Here is a 23,401-nt window from a genome sequence, read left to right as displayed (position 1 = left end):
GCAAATTTCTGTGGGCACTTTTCATTTGTATCAATAACTGAACCCAAGAAAGTTGCTGAAGCCTTTATGGAACCTGAATGGATTCAAGCCATGCAAGAAGAACTTCAACAGTTCAAGCTGAATAATGTTTGGGAACTTGTCAAGCGACCTGACCCTCGCAAACATAACATTATTGGCACTAAATGGATATATCGGAACAAACAAGATGAGCATGGTCAAGTCGTCAGAAACAAAGCACGTCTTGTGGCTCGAGGATATACTCAAGTTGAAGGAATCGACTTCGATGAAACATTTGCTCCGGTGGCTAGGCTTGAAGCTATTCGCATACTGCTAGCCTATGCTAATCACCACAACATCTTGCTATATCAAATGGATGTGAAGAGTGCTTTCCTCAATGGCAAGATTGAAGAAGTGTATGTTGCTCAACCACCTGGCTTTGAAGATCCAAAACATGCTGATATGGTGTACAAACTAAACAAAGCACTGTATGGCCTCAAACAAGCTCCTCGCGCTTGGTATGATACAATCAAAGACTTCCTGAAGAGCAAAGGCTTCAAACCAGGATCCCTAGATCCCACACTCTTCACGAAGACATATGATGGTGAACTGTTTGTATGCCAAATATATGTGGATGACATAATCTTCGGCTGCACCAACTAGAAGTATAGTAATGAGTTTGAATACATGATGCAAGAGCAATATCAGATGTCCATGATGGGTGAGCTGAAGTTCTTCCTTGGTCTTCAAATTCATTAGCAAAGAAATGGCATCTTCATTTCTCAAGAAAAATATCTCAAAGAATGTCTGAACAAGTTCGGCATGCAAGATTGCAAAGGTTACACGACGCCAATGCCAGCCAAACATCATCTTGGTCCTGACGACAATGGTAAAGAGTTCGATCAAAAGGTATACCGCTCCATGATTGGTTATTTACTTTACCTATGTGCATCTAGGCCAGATATTATGCTTAGTGTTTACATGTGTGCTCGATTCCAAGCGACACCAAAGGAATCGCATCACTTAGCTGTGAAGCGAATTCTTAGATATTTGGCTTACACCCCAACACTCAGATTATGGTATCCAAAGGGCTCAAGATTTGATCTGGTTGGATTCTCGGATGCTGATTTTGCTGGTGAAAAGGTCGATCGCAAGTATACATCAGGCACATGTCACTTTCTGGGTCGATCACTTGTCTATTGGTCTTCAAAGAAGCAAAACTGTGTATCACTCTCAACTGCTGAATCTGAATACATTGCCGCTGGATCTTGTTGTGCTCAGCTTCTCTGGATGAAGCAAACTCTCAAGGACTATGGCATCAATCTGAAGCAAGTCCCTCTCTTCTGCGACAACCAAAGCGCCATTAAGATTGCCAACAATCCAGTTCAGCACTCCAAGACAAAGTACATTGAAATTCGTCATCATTTTCTCCGAGATCATGTCATGAAGAAAGATATTGACATCATTCACGTCAACACTGAAGAGCAACAGGCAGATATCTTCACAAAGCCATTGGATGAGAAAAGGTTTTGCAAGTTACGGTGTGAGCTAAATATCTTGGAATCCTCAAATGTCCTGTGATCAGTCACACATCCTAACACTTATGCATGTTGATGACTTAGATGTGCAACACATGAAGTAAAGTATATCTTCAATCAATGAAGACTTATATTCTGAGGGTGAATACATTAACATGGAAATTGACTTCGGAGCGCCACGATAATTGTGCGCCGTGTCTGGGTCTAATACTTCCTATACGGTGGGTAACGCCACCACCAAATTTCTTGGTTTGAAGTGTTTCACTCATGGCGTTATTGTTGAATACATTCGCATTTGATTTGTCTTCAACTTTCAACTTATCTTCATGATTTACTTCACTATGTTGAGTTGATTGCTTTCCCATATATATATATATACATATATATATATATATATATATATATATATATATATATATATATACTAGTTTTCTGTCCTCTACAGCATTCACTTATAGCTATGTCTTCATTGTTGAATCTTTTGAACTAAGTGAATGTGATCGGACCCTAATCTTTCTATGCTTTCTATCTCAAACTCCATCTGTCCAAATCATATGCATTCTATTGAAACCGTCAAATGTCTTCTCTGCATCCTTGTCAGCAGAAGACACAGAGACAAACATCAAGTCCTTTTAAATGATTCATCTTTATTGTTGAAATCCGGAGAAGCCGGAACGACCATCCGACAAACTTGGCGGGCGTGGGAACGTGGGACAACTCTGAGTATGTTGCATGCTTGCCACGTGTTCCTCAGATGTGAACAGGCAGGGGCACCTGCGTAATTGTGCTGTGTCCCACACCTTCTTATAAATACGTGCCCCCTGCGGTCAAGAAAACCTTCTTCCACCTCTCCACCTCGTCAAAACCCTAGCGCCACCGCTAGCTCTTGACGATGCCGGCGACGAAGCGCTTAGCTGCCGTGACTTCTCCGACGCCGTCCTCACGCCGGCCGCGGGCATCGTCCTCTCCGCCGCCGCCGCAGGTGTCCTCCGTCGCCAAGTTAGGGCACGGTGGATTGAACTTCTCGGTTTCCTTTCATCCCATCTAGCAGTTCATCATGTGGTAAATATAACTCTATTTTTACCATCTTTTTGATCCTCAATGATTCATCCAATTTACCAAAATTGGTTTCTGTCTATACAAAATTAGATCTACTCTGTCTGTATCTCATACTGCCTAGTATATTCACTTAAGCTTCATATCTAGTTAGATTCCTCACTTGTACTTATTCACGGATTCGTACAAATCTGGAACCGACTCTCAACATATAAGTGAATGTCTTCGCAACATGAGTTCAATGTCTTCAAACTGATTTATCTTCAAAATCTTCTGAGAATGCATATGACCTCTTCCCCTTCCCTCGCATCTCTAATGCTATCACAGGTACATGTCCGTGGGAGAATCCCTAGGTTCTCATAGTCTGCATTCGTTTGCAAAATTCTTACAGCAACACATTGAATCTCCCGAAGCCAGTTCCTGTCTGACCAGCAAGCGAAAGCCTTTGAAGCCTTTGAACATATTGAAACCATTCAGTTTGAAGTTCATGGCTACGGAGAAATCTGTAAGGAAGGGTGGCAGACAGCGTCGAGGGGGAACATCAAAGGATCTTCCTGATGATCTTGCAGAAATCTACAAAACAGATCCTGAAGAGGATTATAATCAGCGCAAGACACGAATCCAATGGATTCGACGCTATTGGGCCGAACAATGGTTCAAGTACAAATTCGTGACCCAGGAGTACGCTGAGAAGAATGCTATCAAGAGTCCTTGGGGTGATATTCTCTATTGAGGCCTTCCCCCCAAGAACAAAGCTGAAGCCATTGCACAAGAATTCTATCCTTGTATGGTCCGTGGACCACAGCCTGAAGATGCCGACCCATCATCATTGCTCTGGTGTCGTGACGATAATCTCTTCAAGCGCAACTTCTAGTATGCAAAGACTTCGGCAAAGGAAAACAAAAAGTCATGGGGATTAGACTTCAATCCTGGTCCCTCTGCTCCCTGTGCTGATGGCACACGTGAAGCGGAAGAAAATAGAATTTGCCCCTTTTCAAACTTTGATGGCCTCATCTCTTACATCTTGGTGCAAGGTGCCAAAGTCGATCATTCTGATAATGATGCTGATTCTGATGAAGCCCCAGCTCCTCCTCCAAGGCCGCAGAAGCCAAAGAAAATTAAGGCTTCAACATCAGCTGCACCTCCAAAAGCTTCTCGTGTGAAGCCACTGGCCAATGCACCTCCTGAAGACAGTGTGCAGTCTGAAGAACTTTCACGCATCTCCAAGAAGACGGAGAAGAAAAAGAAAATCATCAAGAGTACTGATTAGACTTTGACTCCTGCTGCTATTCTGCGTGAAGAGCACATTGATCTGTCCAGCGATGACGATCTTGCAGATGATGCTCTTGTGCAACTGATCAAGAGCAAGGAAGAAGCTGAGATCTTCAACAACTTGCCTCTTTTTGACGTGGCAATCATCCATAACTTCATTGATGAGTGGTTTGACACACCAAATCTCAGCTTTGATGACTTGCAACTTCCAATTGGCCTCAGCGTCGCCTTTAATGGCGCCATTGCTTCTGAGCTAGCTATTGCTCAGCGCATCGTCGAACTGAAGCACAAGATTGACTATGAAAAGGCTCAGTTCAAGAAGCATGTGGCCACGCTCAACGTGCAAGATGTCAAGAACTTCAAGATCATGTTGCACGAGCTCAAAGAAGCCTTTCACAAGAAGCGTGAAGAAGCTCAAGGCTCCAGAGAGCGCATGAAAAATCTGGCTGACAAGTGTGTGCTTGCCTACAATGAGGCTGAGAAGTGTAAGGCTCTTGGTTGTCCTGGCATCGACCCCAGGATGGCTGCAAAGAAGAAATCGTCTGTCCAATCTGCACCTTCAAGGCAAGATGAACCTCGCATTGTCTTCCCAAGCAGCATGACTGGCTCGAAGCCAAAAGTCACGTCAACTGCTTCAGAACAGAAGAAGACGAGGGCAGCAGAGGCTGAAGCCAGAAAACGGAAAACCTCAGAAGCCTCTGATGCTGCTCCCTCCAAGAAGAAGCACAAGACCAAGAAAAATCGGGCTGCTCCCACAGAGCCCCTTGTTGTTGAACCCATCTCAGTGGTTCGTCCTGCATCTGCAACCCAAGAACTTCGAATGACTGTTCATGAGCCTGCTTCCACAGAGGCTCCTAAAGCTGAAGAGATTCCAGCAGTTGATCCCATCACTGCTGAAGACATTGCTCACCATGACAATGTTGAAGATGATGAAGTTCTTCCTCAAATTGAATACAATGTGGTATCATCGCCTGTTCTCACGAACAGCGAAATCATCAGCATTGGTCGTCCTTTGACGCCAATTGCTCAGAATGCTTCATGGGCTGATTGCCCGCAACAACAAGACTCCCCCAGTACTCCCCAACAACAAGTCACACCATCTGTGCAAGTTGAAGAGGATGAGGACCTGCCTACTCCATCTCCAAAGGCGTCGCCTGTATTACAAAGGCTTCGCAAAGGATACAAGGCCTCAAGTCCCTCTTCCGAGTGTTCCAGAAGGAGAAGTGCACCATCAACCTGTTGCACGTCAAGTGTTTTCAGAAGCCACTCCAACTGTGAATGTCTCCGTGTCTGAAGCCCCAGCTGCTGAAGACAATCCGGCTGCATCAGCTGATGACGAACTTCAAGAAGAATGTGTCCCTACTCCCCCCATTCTTGAAGAAGATGTTCATGATGTGAACGTGTCTGTGCCTGACCCTCCAGCTCATCAAGTGGAGGTTGAAAACCTTGAGGCTGCCACCACCAACACCAATGAAGACGATGACATAGTCATGGCTGAAGCTAATGTGGAGCCTGTCCCAAGCCCCATACCAGAAGTCAATGCTGAAAATGCTCCTGAAGCTTCTGTTGTGCAGCCCGAAGCCACTGTTGCTACCACTGCTCCTGTTCCGCCACCAAGGCCCTATACAATTGAGCAAGCATACAACCATGGCGAGCTAATCATAGTAAGATGGCCCGGTCTGGTCCCTCCGCCTACTGTCCCTTGTCCTCAGTTTGATTATCACGTTGAGCATGGGCCTCAGGTCCAGAAGCCAAAGCCAAGACTGCCAAGGTTTCCACGTACTGCCACATCTGTCGGGTCGTTCAATGCAAATGGCTTCAAAAGCCACAACACATTCTTTGATAGTTCAAAGAACCCCTACACAAAGCCAAGAATATCATCAGATTGTTTCTGGAGTCATCAGCAGCGAAGCTATTACTCCTGTGTTCTGTATGATCAAGGGCGCATTTTCCCTCATATGCGCCTCGACACTGAAGCCATTACTGGACTACCATGCTTAGAAGAAGCACTTGACTGCTTTCGTGATGCTGGTCTGCTCAGCTTTGTGATAGACAAAGAACATTGGAATGAAGAGCTATTGCTTCAATTCTATGCTACGCTCCACATTCGCGGTTATAACAGAGATACGAAGACATGGGTTCTTGTGTGGATGACAGGAAATGTTCATCATGAAGCCAAAGCTCTTGACATCATTGAGCTTACATGCCTATCCACTCCCGAAGAGCTATATGAATCTGGTTGTCAAAACCACCGCAATGCACTGGAGAGCATCTTCCATAAGCCTGAACCCAATATGAGCTAGATGTTGAGCATGATGAAGACATTGCCTCATGACGCTGAATACCCAAAGGAGTTCTTTGTTGATGAACTTGAGTATCTGCCGCACACCATATATCATATCATCGGGCGGACTCTATGGCCTATCAAAGGACATTCATCAGCTGCAAAACTTGAAGGAGGCATGAAGACATTGGTCTTTTACATCCTCAATGGCAACAACTTCAATGCGCAAGATTTCTTCATCAGGCAACTAGCTGCATCTGGATCTGACCTCTTCGGACTGAAATTCTATGCTCCATGGGTCATGCGCCTCATTAAGCAACATTCTGCTGTCAACTATCAACCCTCTGCTCGTAATCATGTGATCTTTCTACTAGAGGTTGATATGTCAGTTGAAGCCATATAACCTGAACCTGCCTAGAAGCATCTTTGTCTTCAAAATGCTGAACATCAAAGCTTCACTCAGCCTATGGAAGGAGTCCAAGCTATCACGTGTGTCTATCCGATGGCTGGAAACATTCATCTACCTCATCGTGCGCCAACTGAAGCTACAGCGAGCACAATTGCTCAAAGGCCTCGAAAGCACTCTCGGGTCCTGAATGACTGAGAACTTCTTGTGGCCCTGCATCAGAAACAACATAAGCATCATTTTTGGCTCAAGCGTCAGGTGCAAAGCCTCTTGGTGGATGTAAATCGCATTCAAAACCTTGCCACCAAGAATGCATTTGTCACTCATGAAACTTGTCGGCGATCATGGAAGAGTTTGACCCTGCTCAGTGCTGAAGCAGATCTTCAAGTCGATGGCTTCACTAAAAGATTCAAGTTTGACTCCACTCCTCCACGGAATGATGTCCTACGAAGAATTCCATCTCTTGAAGACTTTGACTATTCTTCCTCCGCGGCAACTGTAAATGCCAATGTGATCGATGATGAAGACGATGCTACTTCACCACCCCTACTTCTACATGCATCGACACTGCACCAAGTTCGTCTGCACCGCCAAATGACAACGACAACCCTGCTGCTTCAACTACTCCTCATGAGGACGAGTAGATGCTCTATGTCTTCACACCTTTTTGGTCATTACTGACAAAAGGGGGAGAAGCGTATGAGTTTGATAGTCTTCAAGCGGGTTCATATGGGCGGTTGCTTTATATTTTGCCTAGTGTTTACAACTCTTGCTTTTGATACATTTTGTTCTTTGAGTTGTAACACTTAAACTCGATGGTCATCCGCTACTTATTTGCTCTTTCATGTGTGATGATAACTTCCGCACTTAGATCAATCCGCACTTAGATCATTTTGCATACGCCCATTTTTCATTATGCATGTCATTCTCTTAGTTATGTCATTTCGTGCATGATGAATTATCTTCCTAAGTTGAAGCGGATCTCCACAAGTACAACCTGCCATGTGCATTTGCATTCCAAAAGCAAATTATCTATATGCACATCTTCAGGGGGAGCCCTTGCCACTTATGAAGACAATACACTATCCTTTACAATTTCACATACTTCTTTCCCGTTGAAAACTTCAACCAGTTTGTCATCAATCACCAAAAAGGGGGAGATTGTAAGTGCATCTAGTGCCACCCCTAGTTGGTTTTGGAGTATTGACGACAAAGTTGGTTGAGGGACTAATGCATTTGTGAGAATTGCAGGATAACGCAGGAAGTCTCCCTCATTGATTCGGTTTACCTACCAGAGATGACCCCTAAAAATGTATGAAGACATTGAAGATAATGGTGGTGTTTGAAGATATTCACACTAAAGTCTATGACATGATAAGACATTGAGTGAAGACTATGAAGCGCGAAGACTGAGTTGTTTCATTGTTTCCTTTTCTTCTTTGTTGAGTCATAGAAACCACTGTACTGTTAAGTGGGGTCCAAGTGAACAAAGTCAGAGTGACTGAAGTGATGCTCAACCCAAATCCTATGTCTTCGAGCGAAGACAATGAGAGCAAATCTTATCCAGAGCTGGATGAGTCAGCTTTGCTTGTAGCCCAAGTAAAGTTGTCGTGTGTGTTTGAAATCTGACCGTTGGAACACGTGTCAGTTCCTTAGTGACCCAGGGTCATTTCGGACATATCAGGTCGGGTTGCCTTGTGGCTATAAATAGCCCACCCCCTACACCATAAATTGGTGGCTGCTCAGAGTTAGTTTACGGCTTTTGTCGTTTTGAGAGCAGCCCACCTCGAAGCCTTTGAGAGAGAAATCCTTGCGAGGACAAAGCCCAAACACCCAGAGCCAAAGAGTGTTAGGCATCACTGAAGTCTTTATGTCTGTGTGACCTGAAGACCTATTACACTTGAGGACTGTGTATCCTCCAGCCAGTTAGGCGTCACGTTCTGAGCATCCAAGAGTCATTGTGGATTGCCTGTGAATGAAGTCTGTGAAGGTTCGGAAATCTACCTTGAAGACTTACCAGAGTGATTGGGCGAGGACTGTGTGTCCTTAGCTCAAGGGGAATAAGGTGAAGACGGGGCCTTCTGAGTTGAATCTCAGCCTCCCTAACCAGACGTACAGTTGTCACAACAACTGGAGCTGGTCCAACAAATCCTGTGTCTTCGACAAGTGACTGGTTCTATCTCTTCCCTCCTTTACTTTGAGTTTGTCTTCGTGAAGTCATTGCTTATTTGTCTTATCTGTTTGACTTCATTGCTTGACTACTATCGTTGATTGGCTTCGTACTATCTTCCATCCTGATCCTTACTACCTAGCTGCTATTAGTCTTTGTACGTTCACATTATTGCATACTTGAGTATGGCTTGCTTGTTGTAGTTTATCTTCCGCTGCATATCAATTAGGTCATTTCTATTGTTTGTCTTCAAAACTTCCACGTTTTGAAGACTTTGATAAAAATCGCCTATTCACCCCCCCTCTAGTCGATAACTAGCACTTTCATATACTATCGACGAACTAGCCCCCAAGCTTCTGTAACATACTGGGTGCCTAGGGTTACAAATAATATATAGTTGGCTTATCACCAGTGGGGATAGAGTCCTCCGCGACTCTAGTAGCTTCATGTTGTACGCCGAGTCCTCCACATGGTTCTTCATATAACGCGTCTCGGTCCAACCTATATGTGGTGCAGGATGGAACCGACCCATGAGTCTTCATGTTGACCCACCACAACTAGAAATGATGTGCCCACAACACCACACACGCAACCGGCCAGTAAGAAAATAAGCATATACAATAGGACAACGGTATCTAGCTCACGATATGTCTCCATATTTTGTTGATGACACTGACGGACTTTGCATTTGATGCATGCTCTGTATTTTGTTGGCCACACTTACGGTCATTGTATTTGAAGCGAAAGCACGATATGGTCACTGGACTTCAGAATAATCTCATCACGGTCACCACATACATTTTGTCGTGCTAACCAACATGTGGTTGGATGGTTAGGAGGACAATGGTTTCTCGAGCCCACCAAGGTTAAAGTCCCGGTGCTCACATTTATCTTGTGTTAATTTCAGTATTTTCTGGCGATGTGCGTTCAGTGCGAGGAGACGTTCCACTCGATTGAGAGGCACCTATGGTGACTTTGTAAATTCTCAAGATCATATATGCTGGCCCACTCTCTCGAAGGTGCTCATAGGGGTAGGGTCCGCGTGTGTGCACTTATAGCAATGAGTGCTTGCGCGTATATATGAGCCCTTGCGTATGTACCGTGTTAAATAAATACATGTCATGATTATATGGTCACTGGCTCACCCATACAAGTCCGTATTTTGTTGATGACACAATCAATTGAACAGTCAAACATTCCACGCGGCGCAAGTAGTGTTGCACCATCGAGGTGCGTAACCGTGGGGCCCACCTGCTAGCCCATATATGAAAGAAACAAAATGGTAGTTTGAGTCTGTACTGTGTTAATAAATAGGAGTACATTTTAGGGTGATCATACGGTCACTGGCTCACCATACAGCTCCCTAATTTGTTGATAACACGATCAATGGACCAGTCAAACAGTCCACATTCAGCAACGCACATTACCATAGGGCCCACCCGTCAGTGCGTATATGAAGTACAAAAATGGTAATAAATTAGTGGTCGGTGGGTATTCGAAGTCGTGAGACCTCTGGTTGGGGGGGCATTGATTGGGCGGTGGGGTGGGGATCGCCGGAGAAAAAGCTCGGCATGGGGGGCATAGAGGGATGGCCGGTGCGGTGGCGGACCGGCGGTGGGGAGTGGTTTCAGGGAGGGCGGGGCGGCGTAGCGGCGTGGGTCGGCCGCGGGCAGCGTGGGCTGGCGGTTCAGCCGGTGGTGGCTGGCGGCTCAGGGGGTGGAGTTTGATGATAAACTGGAGGCCCTTGATTTCGTATCCAACGGCTGGAAAATCTAATGACCAGAGATTAAAAAGTCAGTCAACTGACGTGTAGCCTCACCCCGCATGTACACATGCACGCACGCAAGACACACACCCATGCAGGCGTGCAACACTAACACATACACATAACGTACACACGCACGCATGTTGGCGTGCAACACTGACACGTACACATGAACTCACGAACACACGCACGTATGCACCCATGCATGCAACACTGAAACGTACCCTTGCACGCATGCAACACTCGCACGCCTGCATGCACACAGCACACGACGCAAGACACACGCTCAACCTATACGTGCATGCACCCTTTGTTAAGGACATGGATTGTTACGGGTATTAATCAATCTTATCTATGATAAGTAGAACATTGATGTTTGCAGCCGTCTTTATGACTCACAACGTATCGAACGGGCTATCAACATAGTAGGCTTATCTACATGAAAAAGATGACATCACACTCAATGAACAATCATCGGTTTATGAAATGCCCGCTTCTGACCACCCTGGCCCACCAAAGGTTCCTCTGTTGTGCGCTGCCTATGTTGGGTCACTGACATGCAGGCCATGTACCCAAAGAGCCCACATGTCAGTGGAAGAACGGTGCGGTGTCCTAGGTCAGAGTCGAGGGCGCCACTCGCTGCACTCCCGGCTGAACACGCCTCCTTCTCGCATTCGAACACCTCCATGAAACTCGCCCGTGTGGAAGCCGAGAAACCCGCTCTGGACACACGTCCGTTCATGACCGGGCCAGCATTAAATGCAACGCCGACCGAGCTCCTCCCGTCTGACGTCTATTTAATCTCCTATTTAAATGAGGCCAAACGCCAGCCAAGAATCGCATACCTCCGCTGCTCCCCTATCTCCTCCTTCACCATTTTGTCCACTCTTACAATGGCGTACGAAGAGTAGTTATTCCGCATCCAAGCCGGCTGGGTAGCCTGCCGGATAGCTATGCAGCTCGCTAATCCACCTCCCTCCCCTCGCCCAACAGAGCCAGTTGCTGCCCCAAGCCGGTGCGCGGTTCAGCAACTCGCCGCTCCAGGCCAGCTCGACGAGGAGCGGCGCACGGGCGTAGTTGTTGCCGCCCATGCAGCCGCCTCATACCACGTCTCCCGTTTCTGTGGCCGAGACTCCCATCGCCACGCCATGCAAGCAGCGACAAAAGCCGGGTGCACGGAGAGCGACGAGCCGGTAACCAGCGCCTCCGCATTCGCCGCCATCATCGAGGAGAAGTAGAACACGGGAGCCCGCCACCGCTTGGGTCCCATGAAGGCCACCACAGAGGCGACGCCGGCGTACATAGAAGGTGTCTTGCTGGATCCTTTTGTTGTGAGGACCTTCGTCGACCCCGCATGGGCTCCACGGAAGAGGGGAATGTTAGGATGAACTCGAGCCGGTGCCGGACATGGCAAAGTAGTGGCCCGTGATGAACTCGAACCGGTGCCGGCCACCATCATCTTTGGCATCAGCCAATGATATCCGTTGGGCAGTGGGAAAGTGAGCCGTCCTTTGCGCTGAAGCATATACCTCTGGGGCTCCCGACAGTCCGGTGATCGTGTTGTCGGACATGAGGAACACAAATCGGTTGGTGGGCGGATTTAGGCCAGGTATTATATACCTATGCTGTCCAGAACTAGCACCGCGTAGTTCATTTGAATGTAATGAAATTCGTCATGTTTGTATGAAAATCCAGTATTTTATATGATTTTCGTCGTTGTTATATGAAATATCCGTTTGTCTACGTGTTTGCGTGAATTTCGTCCGGTTGGTTGAGTTGATGTCATAATGTGTGCGGCTACGGTTGGATGGCGTAATTTGCAGGTCGCCGGTCGGTCTGCGGGCAGCTCGGGCGGTGTTGTAGGACAAAAAACAACACAGCTCGTGCGAGCTCGTCTCCGACCTGCGCGTTGGAGGATGCATGAGCACCCGACCCATTCCTCGTTCATCGGTGGCAAAGGCACCAGTGGACAAAAGGGTCGCCAATATTTTGGCTACCCCGGGCAAGATCCAAACAACCCCTCCCAACTGATTCAAATCCCTCGTTTGCCGTGGAATTTTTCCATGTGTTGTTTTCATGGACAAGCAAGATGCCCGTGCATTGCACAGAACATCAAGATGCATTTTTTACAAACTCCCACATGCATGAAAGGGATAATTAATGTCCTCCTTTGCTAGTACCACGAGGCAAACACCATTGATATTGCATCGATTAGTGTTCGTGGCCTTGTATATATGCAAATTGTAATTTTGATAGTGGCCCCTTGTATATAAAAATGGAGGGAGAAAGATGAGAGATAAGGTGAGGAGGAGTGGGGCGTGCTGGTGACTAGTGGTCGGACTGGGCGGAGGCATGGGGATGGACGGCGCATTATGTCTAGGTTTGTATCTCTCTCACACACACCCACGTAGGTGGGGGACGTGCACCAAGAGAAGAGGTGCATGCACGGCGCACGTACTCCCATCTCTTTCCCAACCACGCCCGCGCGGGTACACGATGGAGCTCATTTCTGTACGAAAAGGCAGCCCACGTGGTAATTTGACACGTGTACTGGTTGTCCACTGGTGGAGGGAGGATCGTCTCCCACGGGTGAACAAAAAAATTGCGACTTGACGTGTTATGTTAAAAAACAGGCAAACCATGTGGGGCATACCTTAGAGGCAAGGCTCTATACACTGGAGTACTTTTGATGTGTCCCGTCAACTCACAGAATGAGGAGAAGCTTGTTTAGTACTCCGTCTCCCCCACCCACGGGCGCGGTGGCTCGCAGGATGAGGTGAAGCTTGCTTACCAGTAGTAGTAGTACTACTACTACTGTATGCCTTACGCCCGCTACCTCGCCCACGCGCGCGGTGGCTCGCAGCACGAGGAGAAATTTTTACTATTCCCTCTGTTTACTCCTCGTCCCTACTACGTACCTTGGTTAGAGAGATTATCATATTGTTTGGAATATATATGTCTTTAGTACTCCCTCCATTTACTTATACAAGGCCACTATTAAAAAATACATTTTGCATCTATACAAGGCCACAAATAGTAATCGAGACAAAAGTTACTACTCCCTCCTTTCTAGTTTATGGATCAATTTCAAAATCTCTCCAACCAAGGTAGACGGTGAGTGGTCGAATTAATTTCGTAGTTTGCACAAGTAATTAGTACGCTCGTTTTTCTCAAGAAGTTATGTTTACCGAGGCATTAATTGGAACGAATGCATGGATGACCACTAAATTTCCATGAACTTCTACATGCATTGGTGAGTTTCCTCTTGACACTGCTTGCATCGGGTGATCTAACACACCTCGAAATCCAACATGTAATGGTACTACTACTAATAGTAGAATTGAGAATTATCAAACGGAAAAACGAATGTGTTTTAGATGAGCCCTATAAATCGTAGTGGGCACATATCCGTAAAAACAGATTTTTCCAAAACTAAGTCGCTCCCTTTCATGAATTCTATACTTCCTATCACCGACATGTGGGACATATAGCAACCGGGTCGGCGTGTCAAGCACCAAATAATAGTACAGAACAACAGGGGGGACGCACCCCACTCGTACCGGCCCAGTAGTAGTAATGAGCAATGAGACGTCAAATCACAGTGCCGCGCCTTCCCAGATGGACGAAGCAACCATTATTTCACACTTCAGTTCGCCATCATCTCAAACCATGTAGTATTGCTTCTGCCTCAAGAGTGACACGCACATCGCCTTGGTACATCATGACACGTGGGACCGCATGACAGGCCATGCTCCCCTGTCGATCGCTCGGTAAAATCACCTCATTTTAACTATACTTCCTCCGTATCGGTTTACTACATGGCATGCAGGTTGTTCTAGGTTTAGAATTTAACTGGCTATATATGTGATGAACAGTACTCTAGCCTTTTAAAAAATGTATACTTTTGTATAGTAGTAGTGTCGATGGATTGCGCCATGGAGCAAAAATTGAAATTAAAAAAAGGTGGTACATATAGAGAGCGCTTGTTTCCAAATTATGCATATAGTACTATTAAAAAAGCTAGTACATGCTTAATTGGGGTGCTAAATTCTATTAAAGAAATACTAGTAGTATGTACATACTGAAGAGTTAAAGTAACAAGAAGAAACATAACATAGTTCTGCTGGGGGCTCAGCACAACACACCCCTCAAATTAAACTAAGCACGCCTGAAATTAAACTATGCAACTAATCATGTAGACACTGCATTAGAACCACCATGAGCAACGATACTGACACCTTACTCACTCGGAGTCCTCGTCCACGTCCTCGACTTCGTCCTTGTCCATCTTCATCTTGGCCGATACTTCTATGCTTGAACCGCACACTTGGCTCTTGCTCTTCATCCAACCCTTGTAGATATTCAAACAAAGGTAGCCATCCATTGCAGCGTAGTGAATGTGGTCTATATCTAGTACATTCCACTGCCATGCATGACGATGAAACTTGTAATGAGGTTTCTCCAGTTTACGATACGAAGGATGAACCATGGCTCCTGCCAGGGCAACACTGAAGACTGATGAGAGGACACCAGCCGATTCTTCTGGAGGTCGAAGGGGTTGCCTACAACGAGGCCTATCCGACCCAGGACTTCTTTGTCGTTCCTAAAGTCTACAGTAACGAATTTGACTAGGTTGCTCTCGAGGAAGTTCTTAAAATCCAGGCATTCAACATCGGCATGGCATATGTGGTAGACCAAGCATAAGTCATGCACACAAACTTGGATCACGGCGGGCTTCTTCCTATCTTCGTCCTTTAGATCCTTCTCTCGTCCCAAGACTGTGGTGTACTCAACATCCAGCCCAGCGACCCACTCATCATCTGAGTTTTCTATTATGCGTCTGAAGCGAGAAAGGCATCCTTTCACCGTCGCGGAAGAACGGGTGTAGATGACGTCGAACTCACCGCCGGTGATGGTTCTAACCTTGTACTCACCGCCGATCATGGAGATTTGGGACGCCATGGATTTGGGAGGAGGGTTAGGATTAGTGGGACTGCTGTAATGTTAAAAGGACGGGACGACTAGGACAAAACCATCGTAGTATTAAAGGACGTGTGGGGACGAGTACGAGCGAACTGCCAGCGTGCGAATGGCAGGGTAGTGGCTTTCCATTCTCCCATGATACGGGCTTCCGAGAGCCCTTGGATCTGAGAACGAACGGTTGCATGGCGTGATTCTAGACCTATGGGTGAATATCCTATCCTCGAGGGTTATTCTGCAAATTTTCAGCAACTTAGCATGCGACCATTTGATCTCAAGGGCTGCCAGCAGCCCATATCATGGTCGCGCCTATCACGACCGCCGCGTCGCACGCGCGGTCGCGCCCTTGGAGATTTAACATGGTGCGTTAGGTTATCTGATGTTGGCATGTCATACATAGTCATCACTTAGTCACTCATACTACAACAAGGTTGGCTATAAGTGTAATTTTTTTACTTCTATCTATCTCTTTCTTCGTACTCCCTCTGTCCCATAATATAAGAACGTTTTTGACACTAGTGTAGTGCCAAAAATGTTCTTATATTATGGGACACAGGGAGTACTAGTATTTAATGCATTTGCCAAGGAGTGACCTCTTCCAACGAAATGGTGTGCTTATTAGTTTTTTGTTGCTAAGTTTGCTTCATTTAATTATCTATAGACTCAAAATTGTCTTTTCACCTAGGTACACACGCTTAGCACCGTTTCTTCCTTGGGTCTCCAAACTAGTCTCTCTCTTCTTGATTAAATTGCCACATCAGACTTTATGCCTATGTGGCAAGCTTAGCACCTGTAGGAGCAAGTAAGTACAATAGTGCGCTTTACATGGCATTTTTGCATATGTGGAGGAAAGAGAGGCAAGGAAAAAGTGGAGAAGTGGGCTCTCATGCAAGAGCCAGCCTCTATTACATGGTGGAGCATTGGGAGAGGCACCTGTATGGAGGTGGTCAGGAATTGGGAGACTCACGCCGGTCGTAGCGCCGCAGTTAAAAAGATAATGGCAAGTCAAATCACGGGGCCCCACCTGTCCAGCAGTAACTCGCTGTCAAATCACACAGCCATATGTTTGCAGCAGCCTACTCCCTCGTCTTCTCGCATCTCTGTCGAATCGACTAGGCGGAACTGCCCCGCATACCATGCAGGAAAAGCCCCGCCCTCGACTTTTAAATACAACTACATCCGCTTAAGAATGCAGTGATATACTTTTTGTGACATCGTAACTCATATTTAGTTAGTCAAATGGATGACCTAGAACTACGTGCACGCCCTATAAACCGAGACGCCTAAAAATAAAAAACCGAGACGGAGAGGGTAGTTCAGCACGTATCTTTTTAGATCAATATAGTCGGGATTCACCAAGGAGCAAAACCAAGTGGTAGGCTGCTCCTGTCGTGTTGGCGTAGCAACTCAAGCAGGGTCAGTCCGCACACGAAATGGCGACACACTTAACAGGACCCCTTTGGCCGACATGTGGCTCATCCACCGTCTTGTTCCACGTGCGATGCACCAAATTACAGTTCGGAGCAGCGGTTGGAATTGGAGGCACCCCGGTCGTAGCGCCGCAGTAGTAGAAAATGAGCGATGAGGGGTCAAATCACAAAGCCCCACCTTTCCCGCATTAAGCTGGACGGACGAAGCAACCATCATTTCACTCTAGGGCGCAAGAGCATAAAGAAAAGAGAAAACAATGATGCGTGCGGCAGCTACCTAGGGCACCCTAGGGTAGGGGTCTCCACTACAGATCCTTTTTTTGAAAGCGCCTCCACTACAAATCGGCTTCTCCCTCGTCCTCTTGAAGAAAACCGATGATGAGTGCGGCGGTAGGGTTTGTAGGAGTACTACGGCGTGCGGGGCCACGTCGTAGTAAACGGGTTCGAGTCGACGCCTTAAATATGTGTGGGCCGCTTGGTTTTACGGGAACGAGGCAGCATTTTGGGTTCGGGGACCAGTGGAGATATAGTACGTACAAAAAATTGTGGACGTAGGTTCGACCGAAAGGCAATGATGCATGGGCCCTGCATTTTGATATACCCGGGGCCGCGTGAAATTTGCTACTCTACTCAAAACTAGTAAGGTACACATGCATTGAACGCATGAGATTTCGAAACCAAATTATGAATAAATACACACTATAGCATGTAAAGCTTTGAGTCATATATGCATGATGTAGATGTTCGTTTAGTTCTTATAGTTCATCTCATTCAAAATCAATTAGTTTTATAAAAATGTTAAGATTCATGGGGTTGTGCATTGTAAAGCATAAAGTAAAAAACAAATAATGGCAATTCATTTAGAAAAAAAATCAATTATGATACAGAAGATTCTAGAACAAAGGAGAAGTGCTTGTGTTTTGAGGTTTGTGCATTATGCTTAAGTTCAACCATGGAGTCTTCTAAATTGTACATGTGGCAGATCTGGTGGAATGTTGATGATATCCAACGGCCAGTAGTGCTCGGATTTGCCATCTCTGCACTGTCGGATTAGCTTCATCCAGCGACCATCTTTCAAAGTTATTGGCACACTATATAGTTCTTGTGCCATAGTTGCATGTTTTGGAAAAAAGCTACTAGTGGGTTGTACTATCTATTTAGGAATAGAAGATGTATACATGGAAGTTGTAGGGAAAGAGATGACATGGAGCATCTCAATTCCTATGAGTAGGGATTGGAAAAGAGATGTCATTTGGTTCACATCATAGGAACTTTTCTATTGAATCTAGAGATGACATGTATCTCAATTCCTATGAGGAGGGATTAGAAAAGAGATGTAATTTGGTTCATATCATAGGAACTTTTCTATTGAATATACGCTAATGTTTATTTTCCTTTGAAATTAAGGGAGTATAGGAATCCATTCATATGAACCAAGTGGCTCTAAAGCTATAGAAATGATATCATGTTTATTTCCTTTGAAATGTGGAGTATATGAATCTATTCCTATGAACCAATTGGCTCTAAAGGAAAAAATCCTATAAAAATCATATCATATAGAGTTCCTATGATATTCCTCGACACTAAAGGATGGTTGAAATTGCTGCGGGTGATACGATGGTCTTTCTTTGTAGACTCCTCACCCATCTTTATAGTTACCTCTCGAAGATGAATGAAATGATATATACAGGGTATTCTACATGTGCAATTTGGTACACGAAAACTCGGTAAAAGTTTGCGAGGTTCGAATTTTCAATAAAGCTATATGCACTGCATTTCGGAACGGAGGGAGCATACGGCAGTTGCTAACACTCACGTGGAAGATTTGTGTGTAGGAGGAGTGGCTGTTCTGTTAAATGACATGGCAAAACTGACACTGTCGGATGCCGATCTAACGGTTCTTACGGCGTTCGTCAGGAAAAGGCTTGTGGCGAACGTTTGTCGGATAATGATTTACGGACACATGCATTGCATTGATACGTGCCCCCCTCTCTCTCACGCACACGCACCCTCACGAGTCACGACTCTCCCGAGTCCTCTCGCAGACTCGCACGTCGCACCCACCGTCTATCTGCAGGTAGACGTCACGCACATATGTGCTCTTCACACCCTACCCTCAGAACTTCTAAAAAACAAAAGACGTCGCGCACATTTTATTTTAGCTCACACGTCACACACTTATACTATTACTCTTGCGGCGAACGTTCTTTGGGCATAGTATATTGTACTCTCACGAAGAGAAGCGGTGCACGCACGCACTAGTTCTCTCACACCCACTCGCGGGTACACGTAGGAGCGCATTTTTTTGAAGCTGGTACAACAAAATCACTCCACTATATATATAAGCAGGAGCCTTAGCGCTTGCTTTACTAGGGTTCCTCTCGTTCACTCTCTCATGCTCTCCAGATCTAAGCAAGACATAGGTGGCCACACTCTCTCTCAGCTCACGGCTGGTCACAAATCCGGCCGGACAACCTCGACCGGGGCAGGGGTGTAGGTGCATCGTTCACGCTGTCGTCGGCGGCGAGGGAGGAGACCAACGGCTGCCCGCGCGTCCCGATCGGCGGCCGTGCCGTTCTCTCCGAGAGAGCGCCGGCTCGGGAGGGCCTCCGACCCCTTCTTCCTCCCTGCGGTATTGTGGCCAAGATGCGGCCTCCCGACGCCGTCTTTGCCACATGCCGACGACCCTCAGGTATATATTCCTTCGAAAACCCTGCCTTGCTCTACTGCCCCAGCTCCCTTCGTGTGGATCTTTTTCTACTTCCGTCCGCTGTTCCAAAGCCACCTAGACTTTTACTATTATTAGAGGTAAAGCTAGTTCATACAGTCGACTCTAAGAGTTGGTTCAAACAGGGAAGAAAGTGGGAAAGCTGTAGCATGAATCTAGGACTTGGTTCTAAGAGGAAACGGGGGAAAGTAGTAGATACTGGCTACCCAACCGGTCTCTTGGTTGAAAAGACGAAGAAAGCATGGTGGATGGCGAAGGGTGGGGGGAAGTGGACCTATCTCTTGGTTGAAAAAGGAAAGAAAGTGACGGGTGTTGGGGGACAACGCAAATGAGAATGAGCAGGTCTAGATTTCCTGTGCTCACATAGGAAAATGTCGCCGAGGAGATAAAAAATGGGACAAATGCAGACATGCTGCCTGAGTGTTTGCCGCTCTCGGCAGCCACATCTGCCTCACCACTTTATGCCCCTGCTGTCCCTACGCCCATATCGCTACCGTTAATGTAAAATCACATGAAGCATTAAGCAATGCCACCTAATGTCACTATAAGTAATGGTCTAGTGCCGTCGATAAATTGAAGCAATGCCACCACCATTTTATGAAGTGCTTCCGTCTTGCTTTATTTCCCATGAATTGTGTTTTTGCAGTTACACTTAAATCTCACACCGCTAACATTGCTTCATCCCAGTGGAACTGCACAAATTTGATTGCACATTTACTGACCATGTGCTACTCTCATGACAGTAATACTAATGCTATTGTTCTGCATGTTAATCTAGTGGCATTGTTGATGTGATGTGATGCTACTTACTTAAGGACTCTTCATACTGTCAATCTAGTGCCAATTATAACACAATAGATGTTGTTGTTAATCATATGCCACTGCAAATATCTGTCACTGTTTAAATAACCGTATTTCGTATTTGCGCAAACAGGGATGTCTGTCTCCATATCGTTTCGGGATGTCTGTCTCCGTATCGTTTCTATCCGCGCAATCAAAAGCACACACCTCAGTTTTAGTACAACTGTGTAAAATGAGATGGATATCCCTCGTTGTCGTCGTCTAACCTCCCGTCTTCAAGGTATTCCTACATTGGTAGTAACTAAGGTAGAATGACCAACGCAATCTAAAAGAAGCTGATTCGTACGTTTTACTTCCTGATTGCAGTGCAGGGATGAGCGAAAACAACTGCATCCTAGTCCAGAATGCACTTTCTACCAGTTCATCCATGGACCGAGGACTAGCTGGCACGGCTGCACGGCGGTTTTTTGGACAGGTGCGCGGACAAGAGGCATTGTGGTCTGCTTATTTCTGCAAATAGCGGTGCTTAAATTTAGTGGAATGCACAAGAATTTCACCTGGTCAGTACACTGCATGGTTCAGTTCAGCATTCCAGCTGAGACCACAATTATAATTGGTTATTCTGGAATGAGAGAACCTAACCCTGGATGGTGGCAACAAGAAAAAACCAGAGTGAACTCCAGGAAATTTAAGCCTGCCGGGAGGCCCTTTGCTCAGAGAAGCCTTGCTTGTTTTTTCCTGATTTGTAAACCTTCTCACAACTTTGTCTTTTGCTGTGAACTAGTATATGTTTGTTATGTTCTATGAATCATTGAGATGTATAAAATTGCTTAACTTATGCTTTTCAAGTTTTTTATGAAGACGAGTTTAATGTGAGTGTTCCACATGAGCGCTGGACTAGCGTGTGAACGTTTGGAATTTATTACATTGTGGCCTCAGTTAACTGCATGAACCACTGTAACAAGATACATAGTTGCTTATATGTCAGACAACAGATTGTTGATTGTTAGCTGGTCGATAGCCTAGTGTTGAAGCGAGCTGAGCCAATGTGCCGTGTTTTGCACAACTGCTTACAAGTGGGGTAGCACCAACAGTGTTTACAAGTACTTATGTATACGTCGGCGCACAGTTCTCGAACGAGTGCTCTATTTCATCAAAACACACACTGCTCGTATGATAAACCGTGACAACTTATGTCTTACCATGCCATATTCATGAAAAAACTAGTGAGGACGCATCTGTTTCGGCAACAATTACGATGGTTCTCACATGATTCACGGGCACACAAAAGTAGCAGCAGTTCCCATAGACGGATTCAAACAGAGTACTAGCCCCAGAGGGGTCGATAACAGGCAAGGTTCGGATAATTAGACACAATCCAAACTACTATTAAACACTAGCTGGGGCAACTATTTCATGCCTCGATCTAATTTGGGCTGGACACAAGATGGACCTTGCCATGAACATCATCGAGGACGTCCCGCAGCAGCTCAATCCTGTGAACCTTCATGAAGACAACCTTGTGGCCTTGCCACTGATAAACTTGTTTGTGGAGGCATGCCACGTCATCTTCCTGCGTAAGCTTGACAAGAACAGTATGCCTCACAAACGAAGGAGTAGCTTTGAACTTCTTGTGCTTCAGTACACCCTGGACAACACGCCTGACAACAGTGAGGCTGGAATACAACTCTTCATTGGTATAACCGCAAATGGCTTCCAGGATCCAACAGCCTAAGAACTCTGTTTTCCCAGTGCGTATATTCAGGTCATCCGCCTCATAGCGAGTGACATGTACAACCACACAATCCTTGTCTGCATCAGGGCTCTAATTGAAACAGAAACAAATTCTGAATTACTTTTCAGTATAAGAAACACAAGTTATTTAAACCACTATGTATAGCATGGCATCGAAGCTAATAAAATTTTGCATTATTAATCACCACATACTTAGATGAAAAACCACAATCGAGATCGGCAAAGAAGAAAATCACCTTGGGCAGCTCAGCGGGGGGGGGGGACACATCCTCGAAGGGGGAAAACTGCTCCTGCAGTGCCACGGGGGTTGTAACCTCAAACGGGGCGTTGACCATCTCAGTAGTGGCCGTGAGCGTATCTGGGGTCGGCTCGGTGGCTGCCTCCATCTTCTTGGAGCTCTCTGTCTCGTGGGGATCAGCCTCCCGCGTCTGCTCCAATATCGGCAGATCTTTGCCTGGTTCTCCTTGGTCCATCATGAAACTGACGAATACTAGGAGACCACTGAAAGGAAAACACAATCGAAATGACAATGAAACAAAAAAGAGAGTGAGGATCGGTTACTGCTTTGCAAAAGTTCTTTTTTTTCTCTGAACGAAAATATACCAACATCACGGATCCGCTTACCTTCCCTTCGTTGGGAGAGAAGAACAGTGGCAGATGCGAGTGTTGCCTTTCTTGAAGACGGTGAGGGAGAAGGGGATTCAGCGAAGAGTGAAATGATGGTTGCTTCGTCCGTCAAACTTCGACTGCGGGGAGGTGGGGTTTTGTGATACGACGGCTCGTTACTGCCGCGCTACGACCGGGGTGACTCTCCGCCTGCATACTGCCTTCTAATTTGGTGGATGGCATTTGGGCCCGCGTGCTGCATGGCCCGCATGTCGGTGAACAAAAGTATAACGACATTCAGTAGAGGGAGACGTTTCAATGACCTAGGAGGAGCCAGAAGCGGTAGAGTGTCTCCACTGTACTAGTAGTAATTGTTTTTCTGGGTAGCTGTAGAGTGTCTCCACTGTACTAGTAGTAATTGTTTCTCTGGGCCCAAGACAAAACAGCCCATCCACACTAGTAAATAGTAAAATCAATTCAAAAGCCCATATATTTACTGAATGAGAGGCGCTACCCACACCCAGCACACCCCCCCCCAAAAAAACCTGGGTGCTCTTCTTCCTCCTCGCTCCCACCCACCTCACGTCAGCTCGCTCCACTCGTACCCCCAAAT

The sequence above is a fragment of the Triticum aestivum genome, chromosome 4B, assembly GCF_018294505.1.
Source record: "Triticum aestivum cultivar Chinese Spring chromosome 4B, IWGSC CS RefSeq v2.1, whole genome shotgun sequence".
NCBI classification, from domain to species: domain Eukaryota; kingdom Viridiplantae; phylum Streptophyta; class Magnoliopsida; order Poales; family Poaceae; genus Triticum; species Triticum aestivum.
The sequence above is the reverse complement of the archived record's forward strand: the minus strand, read 5'-3'. Positions refer to the sequence as shown.